Source organism: Adiantum capillus-veneris, chromosome 27 (assembly GCF_014529385.1).
Source record: "Adiantum capillus-veneris isolate H3 chromosome 27, ASM1452938v2, whole genome shotgun sequence".
NCBI classification, from domain to species: Eukaryota; Viridiplantae; Streptophyta; class Polypodiopsida; order Polypodiales; family Pteridaceae; genus Adiantum; species Adiantum capillus-veneris.
Window position 1 is genome coordinate 131,419,588 of NC_140957.1, and position 18,840 is coordinate 131,438,427.

General features: G+C 42.2%; 2 pseudogenes; one reads left to right on the forward strand and one right to left on the reverse strand.

Moving 5' to 3' along the window:
• Positions 1-6,503: 6,503 nt before the first annotated feature.
• LOC147422773 (uncharacterized) lies at positions 6,504-7,693 on the forward strand (annotated as a pseudogene).
• Positions 7,694-12,909: 5,216 nt separating this feature from the next.
• On the reverse strand, positions 12,910-13,436 carry LOC147422774 (uncharacterized; annotated as a pseudogene).
• Between the last annotated feature and the right edge of the window lie 5,404 nt (positions 13,437-18,840).

The following is an 18,840-nucleotide window of genomic DNA, read 5'->3' on the forward strand; positions in this document are numbered from 1 at the left end:
AATGCATGGAGGTATTACCTTTTCTTAGGGACATACTAAATTGTAGAGATTTGGTCTTGAAGACTTAGAAGTATATGCCTATGGCTACACATCTAGAAATAGATGTAAGACTTTGTCTTAATGATGCTAGAAATCCATTTGATGTCTCTATGAATAGGGCATAGGATGTCTTATATTATGTTTATTGACGAATTTATAACGTCAAAGGCAAAAAATTCATGCAAAGTCTAGGTTTTAAATCTTAAACTTGTAGTTAAGAGGAATGTGGGTCTCACAAGTAAATAAGTTTATGGATGGGATCATAGATGTTCATAATGAGGGTCAAAGCAAATATTTATTTAAGTGGCCTTGTTTGCCATGGCTATGTTATCTCTAATACTGCTATTAGGAAAGAAGAACGTAAAAGAGCACACTAAGTAGCTACTTCTTATAAGACTTTTCTCATCTTCCACATTCCTCCATGGATATGTTCATAGCTGCTTAAAGGTTAACTACAATGCAAGCTCCAAGAATTGCTTTTATGCTAGAGGGTTTTAGGCCACTAGTACTGCACATATCAAAATATAAAGCATCATTCCTATCATGATTGGAATAAGAAACAACACAATTAGGCACCACAGACTACCTACCAAAAATGTAGTTCACACAATGTGTTTCAAATAACCAATTGGATGGGTTAAAAATTGTACTCACATTGTTCCTCAAAAAAGGCTTTCATGTGGATGTAAATACAACAATATTTGGACATGGTTGAGTCTTAACTTTTCACAGCACATAAGAATCTAGTATGACAATCGACTTCATGTTAATGGCTCTAAATTCAACAACAAGAAGTCAAAGGGATGAGGCCCTGCAAACCACTTAAAAGGCCCCATTAAAGAAATAAGGGGTACCACAGGATAATGACAATTTTTTGTTGGATTATTTCAAACTAGTATATATTGTGCAATATTGCTACTATTGTTTTACGAAAAAGTTGTGGCAATTGGTGCATATTGGATCAATATGATGGATAGATGTATAATATGTGATCTCCATTTTGTGTGTGCATGTTACCACATTCTATATGTAGACAAAGAGCACGTAAGGAGTCCTTCTTATATATCCGCATTAGGACGAAATCTTTTTTTTTTTTTTTGAAAATAGCAACCCAGAACGATTCTTACTTTTGGATCCACATGGACATCACCATTTTAAGTATCCACCTCTATAACTTGAAATACATGTAGCTAGGAGATGCTTACTATTGTACGCAAGGAAATTTTACTCAATGCTTGTCTCTCATGCCATCATGTCTTGTCCTTTACACACATACTTGCCTTCATGCTTGCACACATAGATGCATGCTCTCTCTCTCTCTCTCTCTCTCTCTCTCTCTCTCTCTCTCTCTCTCTACCTTCACAAGGGAAACGTTCCTCACTTTTATACTCTCCGTTTCTCTCTTCTCTCTCTCTCTCTCATAATTTTTCTAACTTTTGGATATGGTTGTATGGCGTGGTGGCATAATTTTGAGTGCCTTTCATACCTCCCTGCGTGCCATTTGGATAATTGGCAATGACTCAAAAATACTTCTCTCTCTCTCTCTCTCTCTCTCTCTCTCTCTCTCTCTCTCTCTCTCTCTCTCTCTCTCTCTCTCTCGGGGGGTGCACTATGTAATCATGTTAATGTATAACGTGAGTTCAAAAAGAGGGGTTTCAAAATGTAAAAAATTTAGGCAATTTAACAAAGATACATTAAAATAAGGGGAGTTTAATATTCGATTTTGGAAAAATTTCCTAAAACAAGAGGTCATTTAATTCATTCAGACATGTTAAAAGAGGGGTTTTTGTAAATACCCCACAAATGCACGTTATATAGGTGGGTATTGAATGGTGAACCCCTTGACTCTCTCTCTCTCTCTCTCTCTCTCTCTCTCTCTCTCTCTCTCTCTCTCTCTCTCTCTCTCTCTTAACTTTTTCAAGATGTAGCTGTTTGGTGCAATGGTGCATTTCTACGTTTCTTTAAAACCTCTCTGGATGCCATTCAGACAAATTGGCCATATTGCAACTATACCTTTCTCTCTCTCTCTCTCTCTCTCTCTCTCTCTCTCTCTCTCTCTCTCTCTCTCTCTCTCTCTCTCTCTCTCTCTCTCTCTCTCTCTCTCTCTCTCTCTCGCCCATAACTTTTTCAGGATGTAGCTGTTTGGCACAATGGTGCATTTCTACGTTTCTTTAAAACCTCTCTGCGTGCCATTCAGAAAAATTGGCCATATTGCAACTATACCTTTCTCTCTCTCACTTTCTCTCTCTCTCTCTCTCTCTCTCTCTCTCTCTCTCTCTCTCTCTCTCTCTCTCTCTCTACACATTCATTGAGATAGACACCCCATGCCTATACATGCTTAAATCTGATTTCTCCTAAAGAAATACATTAGGTATGGGCACATGGCCCTAAAATTGTAGTTAGAACTAATTGTGCATCAAGTTAGTTCTGCTAGTTAGGCTAACTTGGGTATTTGAAGAAATTAGTGGGCTTACTATCACTACCTTGCTGAGACAACCTAGATGAGACCTACTTAACTCATAGCCTAAGTAGATCACAAAAGAAACCTAACTAGGTTAGGCTAAGGCTATACCCTAAACATAGACTGAACTAGGCCTTCACGTCTTTCTGACTTGGGACCTGGGATGGATTAAACCCAAAGGCCTATATCCTGGGCCAGCTTTAAAAATAACATCCTTTTTGCAGGGGTGATGATCTAGGTTGTTAAAAGATAGGCCCAATGATGTTGTTATAACATCTTTACTATATTTGAGCTCAAGGACAAACGCCTCAAAATTTGTGAGGTAGTCCACCTTCATAGCATGATGTGCAGGCTTGAGCTACGGCACCTTTGTCACAGAGTAAAATACTCTGAGCAAGAGAAGGAGTTTTCAAAAGGGACCTCATTACTTTGAGCTCACTTAGTTTCCATTTCAAAAACAAAAACTGCTTAATATGTGAGCATAACAAGGGTTTCCTTTATGTTAGAGCATTGCTAAGTAAGTAAATCAATAGCTTTACAACTCCATCTCCTCTAAGTGAGACGGTAAGTAAGATTTACGAACGCTGAAATTTCAAACCACATTGCCATGGTGTGAAAGAAAGTAACTGGGCGATCTAAGGTACCAAAACCATTAGGTTGTGCTTAATTTCTTTACTAATGTATGGAGTAGTGATTAGGTGGGGATGCATGGGCTATACATACAAAGGTACCATGTTAGATGCATGGTTTAGCTAGATTAATATAATGATCAAGGAAATTTGATGAGACTAACCCGTTTCAGAAGGACTAATAGACTCATCCTTGATAGATTCCCTCCCCCTTTTTCTACAACATTCTTCTCTCTGAGTATAAGTTAGGGTGACATTGATGAAAACTAGAGTCACCATAGTTACCTGTAATGTTGTTTGGAAACTAATACATTGATTTTTTTCGTACTATAGATGCAGGTAAGGGTATTCTCTCTCTCTCTCTGGATTTGCAAATGGAAGGATCTTCTGTCACTTTCTCTTTTTCTCTAGCGAGACCCTAGAAATACTAAGATCTGGCCTATAAATTTGACAGATGTATCTTTTACAGTGAATGACTACTTAGATATTTGAAACAATTGTTGTGGCCTAGGGTTCTTGATTGTTTGATGGGAGCTCATGTGCTACTTTAGCGTTTATTTATAAGTATTTTTTAGGATGTGGTTGTATGACGTGATGGCGTCGCTTTGAATTTCTCTAAGGCTCCCTCGCACGCCATTAAAAAAATCTGCAATGAAGCAACTATCTCTCTCTCTCTCTCTCTCTCTCTCTCTCTCTCTCTCTCTCTCTCTATATATATATATATATATATATATATATATATATATATATATATATATATATATATATATATATATATATAGACACACACACACACATATATATATACATACATACATACATACATACATACATACATATACATATATATATATATATACATATATATATATATATATATATATACATACATATATATATATATATTTATCTTCACAATGAATATTTGCATAACCTCTACCCTCTCCATATTTCTCTTTCTCTTTGTCACTCACTCTCCTATATAAATTTCATAAACCTTTAGGATGTGTTTGTGTGGCACACTAGCATGTTTCTGAGTTTCTTTGAGACTCCCTCCCATTGTCGTAGTGCACAATTCTCCAAGGTTGATCAAAAAAGCATCGGGCCTCTCACTGTAGACAAGACCTTAGCAGCGCTCAAACTAGAATAACAAAGTGCAGATAGATGTAATTAATAGTTTAATACACATAATAATGATGATTCAAGTGATTTTGAGAGAGAAGACTGCAAATAAGAATAATAGCCTTCCTCTCGTTTGTCTCCACCAAATAGTAGCGTCTGCTTATTTTTTCATTAGAATAAGCATTAGAGTATACTGTAAGACTTGTTAGATTTCAACGTTATGTTACTTTTATTGAGTTCTTATTTTGTTCATTTGATAAATGTCTCTTGTTTTTATGTTAAATGCAAATTAGATTCGGATCGGTCAGAGGGTACACCGCCACCCCCAACTACTCGTGATCGGGATGCAAATGAACCCGTTTATGATGATTTGTACTACGACGAGTCTATTATATGTTGGTGCACTCGTTGTTGTGGCACATATCGGAGACCTAGACAGGAGTGTTTTTCACATCAGATGACTTATGGTACTTTTGAGCGAGCACCACCTCCTGAGGAGTGACATCGACCAATGGTATGTGACTGATCTCTCTTATTTTCATATTGAAATTTTATTAACAAAAAATTGATATGTAATAGAACCTATTATATATGTAGGTTCCTTCACTTGATGAGGAGGATGACTTCACTATTAGTGGTGCACATGTCCCTTGCACACGACACGGACAATTCATTTATCAGTTTGCAGCTCGAGGTTTCTCGACAGCCTCTACCTCTTGCTTTGGACTCTGGGACGAGTGGAGATCACCTCTTGCCTACTCATTTGCAAGCTCTAGTACAGACGTACGATCGAAGGCGATACGGAGGATGGCAGGGAGGATCACTTCCTTTAGATGGAGTTGTTTTAAGCTTTTGGGGAAATCGCTACATGATTGCTCCGTCCACCATCAGTGGAGCAGGCCGAGACCTCTTTATTGCACAGGATTTGCACGTTCCTCCTCATTCAGAGGTCACCCTTATGTCTTTTTGTGGACCTATATATGGATGGGGTCTATGGCATTGGCTTGCTCGTTCCACGTGTAAAACATTTTTCCCTCGCTCCACGTATAAAACATATGTTTCAAAGTCCCGAACTCGCTAAGCTTATGATATGGGGAGCAGAGCACAAGAGCAAAGATGGAGTAATGCGAATTCCAATGGATAGTGCTGCATTTGAGCATATTGAAATGCTATGGCCAAATTTTGCAAAAGAACCACGCATTTAAAGATGGGTGTAGCATTGGATGGTGTGAATCCATTTTCTATGAAATCGAGTAAATGGTCTACATGGCCGGTGGTAGTTATCAATTATAACCTACCCCCATATCTCAGCATCAAGAAAGAACATTTAATGCTCTCACTCTTGATTCCTGGAAAACGACAAGTTAAAGACTTGAATGTTTATTTAGCTCCTCTTATCGATGATCTTCAAGAATTGTGGAGAGGGATTGATGTTGTTGATATGTCTAGAAGCATTGATCAGAGAAAATTTACTTTTCGTGGAATTTTAGCATGGACTATCCACTATTTTCGAGGATATGGATTTTGCTCAGGTAAATACGCTTTTATATATAAATTATCTCATATGCTAGGATTTTTAATGCGCTAATCACCTTCATTATTTTTTTCATGCAGGGATATGTACGAAGGGCTATAAAGCTTGTCCTGTTTGTGGTGATTAGTTAAAATCTATTTATAGCAAAAATCTCAACAAAAATATATATCTTCGACATAGACGATTTTTACCCGAAGATCATCATCTACGAAACGGAAAGCAAGCCATACATTTTAATGGTTTGGTAGAAGAAGGAAGATGTCCAATACCAATGACACCAAAGGATTGGTATCTAAAGTGGACTTTTGGACCCGCTATTGATCCGAAGTCTGAGATCATAAGCGACGACGATGATAATGGTGTGAAGGTGCGAAGCAGAGGAAAACGTTCCTTAGCTCAAAGTCCTTTGATATGGTACACTTTGGAATATTGGAAGGATTTGAAGATATGTCATCTTCTTGATCCGATGCACATATTCAAGAATGTTGGTCATTCATTATGGCAACACCTCATTGTCTTAAAAGACACAGTGGCAACAAGACATGACTTAAAAGATCAAAACTCAAAGCCCAATCTATGGCCACTTTATGATGAAACTCGAAATGAGACAACTTATGAGCCTGCTCCATGGATACTTATGACAGAAGAGTTGCAGGCAATTAACATGAAGATTCAGTCAATTCGTACACCTACGGGATATTGAGCATCTTGTAGAAACATGTTCACTTTAGATGACAAGAGCTTGTCTAGTTTAAAAACACATGATTGGCACAAGTTTGTGAAGGTAAATCTACAACGATCTTTGTAAATAGTTAGTTTCTTGTATATTTTCTTGATTGGATGAATCATGTATGCAGCATGTTCTACCCCTTATTATTGATGGGTGCACTAATGTCTCCTTGATAACTTACTGATAGATGGATTACATCTAAAGAGATCGACAAACAAATAATTCCACAAAATAATCATGAATGTATAGATCTTCTTTGTTTGATCGAGAAGGAACTTCCAACATCCTTTTTTGATATTCAAGTCCATCTTTTGGTCCATCTAGTGGACGAGATAAAGCTCGCCGGTGTTGTTTCTACTCGATGGATGTTTTGGGCCGAAATAGTTATGGGCGTACTCAAAGGTTATGTACGTCAAAAAGCAAGACCTGAGGGTTCAATGGCAGAGGGATGGATGCTTGAAGAATGCATGTATTACGTTTCAGAATATCTTGAACAAACGGACTCTGAAGCTCCGCGTGCATGGACAAATGAGTCTTCTTCTATCATGTCAGACGAGGTACTGTTTGGTAAGGGAGTTTCTTTTCAACTTAGCATCCAAGATAATTTGGATATTTCTACTTTCATTGTCTATAATAGCGAATGCATGCAAAAATTTATTGATGAGTATGAAGAGGATCTTGCAAACCAACAAGTTGGCAGACGTAAAAAGAGAAGATCTAGATATCAAACCAATGTAAATAACAAGCAGAATGTATCTTCTTTCACGGATTGGTTATATACCCGTATGCAACGTGCGGTTAGTGATCATGAGTCAATCTCAAGGGAACAACGAGAGTATATGATCGGGTGTGAAAGAAAGGTAACTTCTTGGGTTTCAAAAATTGAACTAAATAAGCTTCAATCTTCTCTTTTTTCTTATATAATTTATTTATTGTTCTAGGCTCGAATGTATACCAACATGTGGGCTTATGGGCAACATCTTTGGATAAAAGAAATTGACGACTTACGTCTAACTCAGGATTCTTGCATTGTTGCCTCTTTCAAGCAATTATCACGTGCCAGTTCAAGAGACACAAATCTTGTAGATGGTGAACTTGGTTATGTGGGAACCATTGTCGGTATTTATGAAGTATCGTATCGTATCTTCAAGCAGGTAAAATGAAATCTCTCTTCATGAATCAATAACATGTAGTTTGTTGAAGCTATGCATAAGTCTAAAGTTTTGATTTGTGCATTTTGACAGGTGATTTTGAAGGTGGATTGGTTTCGTGCCGAGTATAAAGGCAATAATTCCACAATGAGACGAGAACCATCCATATTTTGGTCTGTCGACTCCTCAAAGTTAATGCGTGCAACAAAAGAGCCTTACATTCTGCCACCTCATGTTGAACAAGCATTCTTTTTCAAGAATACAGATGCTCATCCATGGTGGCAAGTTGTGCATGTCCAACCCAGGGGTCGACACTTGTTTGATAGCGTTGATCTTGAGGAAGAAAATCAAGAAGAAATTGTTCCTTCCCCGAATCTAGACACATCGACTTCAGAGAATTGTAGAATTTTCCTTGCAGATCATGATGACATTGTACATGATGAGAACGACGATGATTCATGCTCTGACACTATAGACACTGAAGAGGAAGACATGATGGATGTCAAGCGGACAATGGAAATGAGTGTAAACACATATTTAACGGCGGAGGAGTTTGAGGAAGTCCACAAGGATAATGAAGACGAGATTCTATTGACGATTAATCTCAGAGATGACGATGAGGACTACTAGTCTTATTAGACGTCAACTCACGACTCAACTTATGTTGGGTAAGATTTTATCTCAAAGCAATTTATTGTATGTCAATATTTTTATTCTTTTGAAAATCATACTAATAAGGGTGGGTGGTGGAGAGTCTCTTGGTGATAGCCTCATATGGCTAGTGTCGGGGCTCGATTCCCCTCAGACTCGTTTTTCTTTCTTTGGTTGTATACAGAGTGTCAAGGGTACCTTCATAGTGAACCACCAAACAACATACTAGAAGATTGACTCCCAAGCTGACAGGAATGCAAACACAGTGATGCACAATACATTCAAAATTTCTCAATGACTGTTGTTTTTGGAGTGTTTTGCAGTTGTATGGATGCCTGCAACATTGGGAACAGTGCCCAATTGTCAGAGTACACTTTTGGGAATGGTTGGGATTGGAAACAGGTGAAAAACCAGAAATCTAGAGAGCTGTAATTGCTCTTTTTGAGTTGGAATTAGAGGGTTTTTGTCAAAGAAAGTGAGTTCTTGGTTGGAAACTTGTTTGGGACCAGTTTGGAGTTGTTATGCTGCCAAAATTTTGTCAATACAGGTCAATAGGGTGGTGCATGACTCTCTGTCATAACCTTCTGTCGAAGAAGTCGACAAACGCAAAGATTTCCACGAAACATCAGAAAATGAATTAGGATGTTCACCACGAACAAGAGCGTCATAGGGCTCAACAAATTCCGCATCTGTATTGTAATGATCTCGCATCTCATCCAACTCGGCCGCTACATGTGGACGCCTAGACAAGGTATCTGCTACCATGTTCTTCTTGCCCACAACATGCACAAGCTGAAAATGAAACATAGACAAGAAGTTGGCCCATGACAAATGCTTCACACAAAGCTTGGCCTGAGTGATAAAATATCGCAATGACTGATGATCAGTCTTCATAGCAAAAGCCGCCTTAAGAAGATAGTGCTTCCATGACTCTAGAGCATGAATAACGCCAAGAAACTCCTTCTTGTAAATCTACATATGCTGCTCTGGCCCTCTCAATACCCTGCTCTTATAGGCAATAACATGTCCATCTTGCATCATGCAAAGGTGCTTCTATCTCTGCGAAGAAACGAATTGTCATAGTAGATGTATATGCAAGCCCCATCTCATTCGTCTTTACTCCCATCTTCTCAGCTAGCTCTGGTGTAATAAAACTGACCCTTACCCCCAGATCGAAGAAAACAAGCAATTGATGATCCCGGACCTGACCCCATGCTCTGCAGCTCTGAACTCGCATCCGCATCCCTTGATCCCAAAATATCAGGTACTAAACCTGTAGATGGACGGGATCTACTCGAAGACGATCTCTGGTTCTGGTTCAGGTTCATCAAGATCAGCCATAGTCTGGGCTGTCTTGGTATACATAGAGAAAGCCTGTCGACCAATGTTAGCTGATGTATAGTGCGAACCCGGAACTTGATACAATGATTCCCGAGTATCTTTGGCAATCCTATAACAAATCACTCAACTTCCTCCTTAAGAGTAACATTCCAAAATGAAGTCATCGGCAATTGTGCCTTCCAAAACTTTGATATTTACTATTCCATAGTCGAGCAACCAAGATATGAAAGTGTATTTCAAGTTGCTATCACATCCGCTTCAAAAGCCACAGTCATAAAGATAGCTGCAAATGTTCTCTTGAAATCCACCAAAGCTCTCGGCTGAATGCGATTGTTCATAAGGCCATTCCACCATGACTGCGTATCGTCCTTCAGAAAAGTAGCGACTTTGCGAAGTTTGGAAGCCTCTGCAAAATTCTCACCATTAAAGGCGTTGTCAAACTAGTGGATAAAGGCTAAGGCCTTTACCTCATCCATCCCACCATGGAAAGTATTAAACGTGACTGACTGACCACCTTCCTTGTAATCTTTTGCTGGTCCCACAAGAGTAAGGTCGTCGGGGATTGGAGAAGCAAAAGTCCTCGTCCCTCCAATGTATCCACCATGCTCTTGGCCTGCTCCCAAAGTTCCATCGTGTGATGGTATTCCTCCCACAAAACTAGGTAGAGTTCTAAAATCATATGCGTATCTACCAAGTCAGCCTCCTCCGTTCACTTCAAGTCTATGTTTTAATGGCTTCCAAGAGACAACGTTCAAAAGCACACTCCTCAAGCATTTTAAGTGCTTTCTTGAGTGCACCACATTTGGCATATATGTCAAAGAGACAGATAACGGCTTTGATCAATCTTTTAACTTAATATCTCCACCTCGACGTACGACAGCAGACAAGTCTACCTCCTTGGCGCCTTTCCTTTTGGGCTAGAATCTGCTCAGGGTGTAATACTTTGTCGAGCTCATCAACCTCGGGTTGTGGACTGCCCTCGGGTTGATTCCCGCAATTCTCCCATGAACTGTCAAAGAAGACTCACATGGAAAGCGTTATGAATCTTCCACGAGGCACGCTCGCCTTCTCAAATCGAAGCAAAACCCAATCACCTTCTCTGAAGTGCAATTGGCATCTATGCTTCTCTTGAGCTTTTTGACTAGCTCATCAGATTGATCATGTACAATCTTGTGATTTTTGATGCTCTGTTGCTGAGGCAAGAGCCTCCCTATATAGGAACAGGTAAAGTTAATTACCTCGCCAAACAGGTACAAAAATCAGCACTGTTTGGCTACTTCTTTTGAGCTATTTGGGGGCTGTTTTGTGCTCAGAATCATGCCAGAATCAAGGGGCATATGGCCCAAGGTACAGAGAACAGTACAAAGACACTAGAGAGGTGAAAATAGGTCAAAAACAGGCCATAACCAGAAAATAAAGCGGCTTGAAATTACCGCTTTTGGACTGTTTTGCAGTCGTATGGATGCCTGGAACATTGGAAACAATGCCCAATTGTCAGAGTACACTTTTGGGAAGCATTCGGGCTGGAAACAGGTGAAAAACCAATTCCAGAGAGCTGTAATTGCTCTTCTTGAGTTGGAATTAGAGGGTTTTTGTCAAAGCAAGTGAGTTCTTGGTTGGGAACTTGTTTGGGACCAGTTTGGAGTTGTTATGCTGCCAAATTTTGGTCAATACAGGTCAATAGGGTGGTGCATGACTCTCTGTCACAACCTTCTGTCGAAGAAGTCGATAAACGCAAAGCTTTCCACGAAACATCAGAAAAGAAATCAGGATGTTCGCCACGAACAAGAGCGTCATAGGGCTCAACAAAATCCGCATCTGTATTGTAATAATCTTGCATCTCATCCAACTCGGTCGCTACATGTGGGCGCCTAGACAAGGTATTTTCTACCACGTTATCCTTGCCCGCAACATGCACAAGCTGAAAATGAAACATAGACAAGAAGTTGGCCCATGACAAATGCTTCTCACAAATCTTGTCCTGAGTGAGAAAATTTCGCAATGACTGATGATCAGTCTGCATAGTAAAATCCGCTCCAAGAAGATAGTGCTTCCATGACTCTAGAGCATGAATAACGACAAGCAACTCCTTCGCGTAAATCTGCATAAGCTGCTCTGGCCCTCTCAATACCCTACTCTCATAGGTAATAACATGTCCATCTTGCATAAGCACTGCACCAATAGTGCTGCCACATGCATCACACTTCCCTTGAAAAGACTTTCTCGAGTCCGGCAAAATAAGGACTGGCTCTATAGTAAGCTTCTCTTTCAAAAGCTTGAATGCTTTCTGTTGTCTCTGGCAAGCCTTGCAGATCATCGATGTAGAGCGAATTGATGGAAGCCCCTCCACCAAGGAATGCCTAGCCGCGCGCTATAACATCGCATAGCTAAGGTGGCCAAACCTAGCATGCCAAAGTGTAGATGAAACCACACCCTGTGAGAGTAGAGCCTTGAGCTTGAATAACCAGCCATCACGCTCCCCTCTAGCAAGAATTGGACCTGTAGCACCATCTGTAATAATCACCTTACCATCCCCAAAAGTGACAAAAGCTCCCAAGGTGTCCAAGGAGGAAACCGAGAGAAGGTTGAAGGCTAAAAGTCGGGGACAAAAAGTGCATCAACCGCACTATACTTGGGGTCTACTGAAGAGCGGAAGATAGGAATCATCCCAGTCCCAGCCACTGGAATCAAGTGAGAATCACCCATGGTAATGTACTGATCTGATGAAGAGGTAAGAGAACTGAACCACTCCCGCATGGGAGTCATGTGAGTGGTCCCACCGCTATCCACAATCCAAGCACCGGACTGTGAAGAGGTCAAGCCAAGGTCCTGTGAGGCAATCAAAGAGACTCCAACACTCACCTTCACCTCCGGCACAAAACTCGGCTCGGCTCTCAATCTGCATGAGCTAGGAAGGAGCCTCCTCCCAAGTGGGTTGCGTGGTACACCTTGACTAAATGAGACTCTGGTAGAAAGAGTCGAACCCATATGGAAGTTTGAATAGGAGTTGTTGCACCATCCGAGTAGAGGTCATCTCGCCTCAGAACGCAACCAAATCATCCCATAGCTCTCGCATCGTGCGGGTCAACCCTGAGAGAGAGTTGAATTGGCTATACTGCAACTGGTAGAGATCCTTCTCCAATCGCATAATACGGCCAATAGACTTGTCTACGAAGAGATCTGAGAGTCTCTTCCAAAGACCATGGGCATGTGACTCCATTCTGACTTCCTAAAGGATAGAATCAGAAAGGTTAAGCAAAAGGAAAGTAAACACCTTACGGTCTATCTTTTGCCACTCGTCTTCCGTTCTATGTGTATAGTCCTCCTCCGCTGGGTGAGGCATAACCGCTTGTGCCGCATCCTCGAGCCAATCCCAAACTTCATTGTACATACATATAGTACGCACCTTTGTCTTCCATATGGACCAGTTAGCACTGTCCAACTTGGCACTCTCCAGGAACATGGAGAAGCCGTAAGGTATAATTTACAACTCCGATTAGTGTCCTCCTCAGAGGTCAAGGTACGCCACGTACGAGAGATGCAAGACTCCAAGATTGAATAGGCACAGAAATGCAACCGCAAGTTGACTCCTCCTCAAAACAACTCGAGAAAACAGCCCGAGATGCCTCCAAAACACTTCCGAGAAGTGTATAAGCCTCCGAAATGTCGATGTCATCCAAAAAACCCAGTAATCCGCTGCTTTCCGCTAAAAAAGAGCAAGTGCAGAGCGCTGACAAACACAAAAAACGATGATTTTCAGCGACTTACGCGCACCCATAAACGTCCAAGATGCGTAGTGCCGATGGGGAGAAGCCAATCCTTGCGAGGTAGGCTGAGTTTGGGACCTCTCAGTTTGAAATATTTAAACTAGATCTCTCTCTCTCTCTCTCTCTCTCTCTCTCTCTCTCTCTCTCTCTCTCTCTCTCTCTCTCTCTCTCTCTCTCTCTCTCTCTCTCTCAGAATAGAGCCACTACACTACCTTGTTTTCAGAACAACCTACACTCAGAGAGCTCATGGAGTCCAGAGTCTAGAGACCAGAGACAGCTTGGATGTTTTCTTCTAGAGATGCAGAGACATAGAGATCTGATGCTACAGTTACCTAGTGGAGATAAACAGTCCCAGCTTACAGATTTTTTTCATCGAGCGACTTCAGCACCCCCTATTACTACCACACATAGAGGGGTCACTCTACAGCAGGAAGAGGTGGTTAGAGCTAGGAGACGACCTAGAGTTGTGGGATACCGGACCCGATGAGCACACCAGAGGGAGATCCACCAGATCCGGGCACACCATGAGCATGATAGACAGAGAGCGATACAACGATTCTACTCCGACCCTGCCACCATACTACAAGGACTCTTCACACCCTACCCACCTATTCATGATATCCTACACCCCCAGTTTGGTACCGGAGGGAGCTAGTTTGCATATCATGGTTGTATATCCTGAGCATATAGCTACGCATCCATTAGAGATAGAGCTCCATCCCCTCATTTTACATGGATATGTGCTCACCCTACCCTTGAGGAGATTACTCTAGCCTTGTATCACCTTTTTTTTAGCAGTATGTACCACTTTACTTTAGTTTTTCAGCACTTTAATCCTTTTTGGTTACCAGAGGATACACATATGTACATGGTTTTGTCTCATAGGCCGAATTCGGCCTCTAGAAGAAGACGTTAATAAAGCTTTTTCTCTCTCTCTCTCTCTCTCTCTCTCTCTCTCTCTCTCTCTCTCTCTCTCTCTCTCTCTCTCTCTCTCTCCCGAGTCGATATCTCTGGTGGCGTGCTACTCTGTCGACGACGCGAGCTACATGAATACAAACATACGGCAATTAGGATGATAGTTCTTAAACACTACTTGATATTAATTCCATAATCGACATAAAAGAAATACCTCCGAGACTGACGGCCACTAGCCTGTGACTCAGGCGTCACCTGAGTATGAGGAGGTACATCAGGAGTAAGCCGCTGACTCTGGTGATGTGATGTACCTGGGATAGGGGTCCTAAGCAAGCAAAGATAGCAAAAGAAACAATTTTTAAGAGTACTTTACACAAAAGAAGACTGACACTACAATTTTATCACTCCAAAAGCTTACCGAAATGCTCTAGTATGATCCTTGTTAACCCTCACGGCTCACGGACACCCATCACCTACGATGGACGCGTATTATGTATTTGGTAGAGTCAGGTACCGGGCTTGTCGGTCCAATAGGGAAAGGTAGAGTGATCGCCGATGAGAGGCGCACTTTAACTTGGACATTCAAGGGATTAGTTGGTTAAGCATGGGCGCCCAAGTGTGAATGGGGTGAGCTCCTATAAAAGCCAACTAAACCTAATTTTTACTCATTCTCTCATTTGTGCAATTGAAGAGTGCTCTTGCTCCATCTCCATCTTCTTCTTCTTCACCTCCTTGTGTGTGTGTGTGTGTGAGAGAGAGAGAGGGAGAGTGTGTGTGCGATCGAGCATTACGAAGGCACGACGGCGGCGAAGCGGTTGAGCGCGGCACGACTGCAGCTTCTTCTTCATCGCGGCGAGGAATCCACCACGAAGGCGAGCGTAGAGCGGTGAGTGACACACCCTTTGTTTTCTTGAGCTTGCTAGTTTAGGCTTGTTGTGTGCTTGGAGCCGTTTGTGGCTCGCATACGGTGTATTGGCAAGTCCCTTCCTTCGACAGTGCGACAAGGAGCGCACATTTTTGGCGCCGCTGCCGGGGATATGCCCTACACTAAGCTCGGTTAGCACTTTACGCTTCCTTGTGGTGCAATTTCTATCATAGGAAAGGCTGGGAAGGAGTGTGTGGAAGATTTCTGTTTTTTGCGTTTTCTGCAATTGCTGTCATGTTTCAATTTTTGCTATTGTCTGCGTTTTTTCAATTTCTGCAATTTCTGCATTTTCAAGTTCGGCGTTTTCAATTTCTGCAATTTTCTGCATTTTTGTCAATTTGCTGCAATTTTTGCGTTTTTTCTGCATTTTCTGCAATTTCTGCGTTTTTCTGCATCAACAAAAAAATAAATAAAAAAATTTTTGAAAAAAAAAATAAAAGGAAAAAAATTCGGAAATTAAAAACGCGAGCGAGTGGCGATATTTTTCGAAAATAAAAAACGTGACTCTTAAAACGGACGGGTTGGTTTGTATGAAAGATAGATCGGGAATCGGGATCATTTTCCCAAGCCCAAGCCCAAGCCCAAGCCCAGGCCTCAGTCTTATGATATATACTAGACTCACTCTTATATATATACCCTACTCCCTCAAGAGAGAATGAGAGCATGTGGGACAAGTCCTCCACTCTCCTCCTTTCTCTTCCCACTTGCACCCTTAGACTTTCTAGTTTGGGCCTAGTTCCCTACTGGAAATTGACAGTTTTAGGGATTCCGAGGGCATAGAGTGACCAAACGGAGGGCTGTAAATCACGGCACGACCCTCTGACCGATACGCTCGTTTCGAGCTATCACACGGCCCATTCCACGACATGCTCTAAAAAATCTAGCAAAAAAACAAACAAAAAACACGCTAAAAACTAGTCACAAGGCCTCCTAGAGCAGCTTTTTGACACCTTAGGGTATCAAAAGCACATGCACTTACGCTCTGGGCGGGTGCTAGAACACGAGCATATTGAGGGTGCCTCTGTTCATACGGACACCCATTACCCATCCACGATAAGCTCTAGACCCTCAGCGAGGACACAAGGTAGCACCACCCAAGACCCTAAAATAGCCGCTAGTGATTCCTCCTCCGACTCAGAAATCATGGAAGCATACCCTACCCAAAACACTGAGAGAGAAGGCCATGCACCTCCCGAAGCTCCACAGCCTAGTACTAGTATGTTTAGCCGTTTCATGGAAACATTAGGTAGAGCTACTCGCTCGGAACCTGATGCAAATGAAGCACACGAAGGGGGTGGGGAAGTGGACTCTCCTTTCACATCGCACGTGGACCCCACACCCCCAAAGAGTGTCCATGTGGATATCCTACCAACTTCTTACCAAGAAGGCCCTGTTGAGCTGCCTCCTTCAGAAGTTCCCTCTAGAGTACCGTTGGTGGCAAGTAAAACCACGGGGAGCAACATTGCTTCTACCTCACAAGAAACCGTTAACACGTCGACTCTAGAAGGATTGTTCATTAATGATCATTGGACATACGACCTCCACACTGAGGTGTTGACGGATCTACACTCTGGCCACGCCTACCATGTAGGATGGATAGAGATTGTACAATCCACCTCTAGTGCCACGAGCATCGAAGATCAACAGAAAATGATCTGTAATGTTATCCATGGCATTATTCAATCAGAAAGGCAAAACCGAGGGGTAAATATACTCTCAACTGGCCCCATGAGATTTCTGGATACGAGCAAGGCTCAACAGCCTACTCTATCACAAATGGAGACTCCTCTAATGAGCCCCATGGACCCATCTTACGTCATTTCACCTGGGGTCTCTATGCAATCTGAGCCTCCGAGCGAAAACTTTAGCTTCCCTAACTTGGCTCAACCCTCTATCAAGGAAAACACAGTGCTCACTCCAGGGATAAGCCTGACAGAGAATGTACCGATGACATCTACGGTTAGCGCAGTGCCACTACCTAGTGTCATAGTACCTAATATGGGGCCCCCACACCTCCAATAGTACCACTTGCTTATGCTCCTCGAGTGCCGCTCCCTAGCTCTTATCCGAGTGGACCTATGCCCGGTTATGTTCCATATCCTGCATCATCCACACATATGCCAAGACCGGTACCCGTTCCTCTCCCACATATGATTCCAAGAGTACCTCCACCGGCCCTACCTCCTCACATAGGTGACTTGGCAGCGTTTGCTCAAACCATAGGTCGATCTATCGCGGAAAATATGCGTCATGCATCTGATAGAGAGCCTAGAAGTAAGGCAGTACAAATTGCCAAACTCACGCAAAAATTCAATGGGGACGAAGATGCTAGGAAACACATTGAAGTGTTTGAACAAGTATGTGATTCCTTAGGGGAACGCAACGAACTACATAAGTGCAATGCCTTAAGCTTGACATTAAGTGGGAAGGCTGGAGATTGGTATAGGACCCTAAGGGTGGACGAGAAAACAATCTACCCTACCCTTCGAAGGTTGTTTCTAAAGGAGTACATACGAGAAGGTGTGCTTTGGGGTGTAGCATCTCAGCTACAGAAGGCCGAACGTAAGGAAGGAGAGTCAGTAAGGGACTTCATTAGTCGTCTAAAGCACTTAAACTCTCGCTGCCCTGTAAATGAGCGCTTCAACAATAACCAACTGCTTGATCGATTCATTCGAGGGTTGAGGAATGAAGGAATCTATAATGGACTAGTGATTAGAGGTATCACAACCTGGGAAGATGTCACTGCCAATGCAATCCAATTAGAGGACAACTTGATGATAGCAGGCATGAGGGTGTCTACTGACACGAGATCCACTAGCTCACAAGCCATTGAGTATGAACCCATGACTGCAAAGCCCATTGCCAATGAGCCAAAGGTATTTGAGACATTCTTGACAGACCTCACCAAGGCAATCCAAGAGTCTCTTAAGGATAATCGACCCCCTCAAAATAGTCACATGTATCCAAGAAGGGAGCAACAATGGTGTTCCATTTGCTTAGGTCCACATAGCACTAGTGAGTGCCCTACGTTTAGAGTAAAATTTAATGGAACTTGCAACGCATGTGGTAGGTATGGTCACCAAGCTAAGGATTGTTTAATGATCAAACGTATGATGGCAAATAGACCACCTGTAGCCTGGACGGATGCGCCTCGAGCTCCTGTATTGATGCCTACTCCACCTGTTGAGCAACTACCGCAACCATGGTCCCTAGATCTCAAAATGTTGTACAAGCTACACCGCTACCACCTCCTGTGCTAGGACCGCAGCCCCCGCATCCAAGAGTCGCCCCTATGAACCAAGTGGGTTGCGAGCCATCAAATGCTTATGCAGATGGTTGTGAGGAGGAAATAGACACTAGTATTGCCTACGGACTTGATACATTGGAAGAATGTCCTATATACTACATGGAAGATTGTTGGGGACAAGTCAAGCCGGTTTATCAAGCTGCTGCTCTCGCATCCAGAGGTCAAAATATCAACACCCAGGCTAGGAGGCCACCTCTTCAATGCTACGAGTGTGGTGGACCACATCGAGTAGCGGAGTGCCCTATTAGGCTGCAAAAGAATGCTGCAC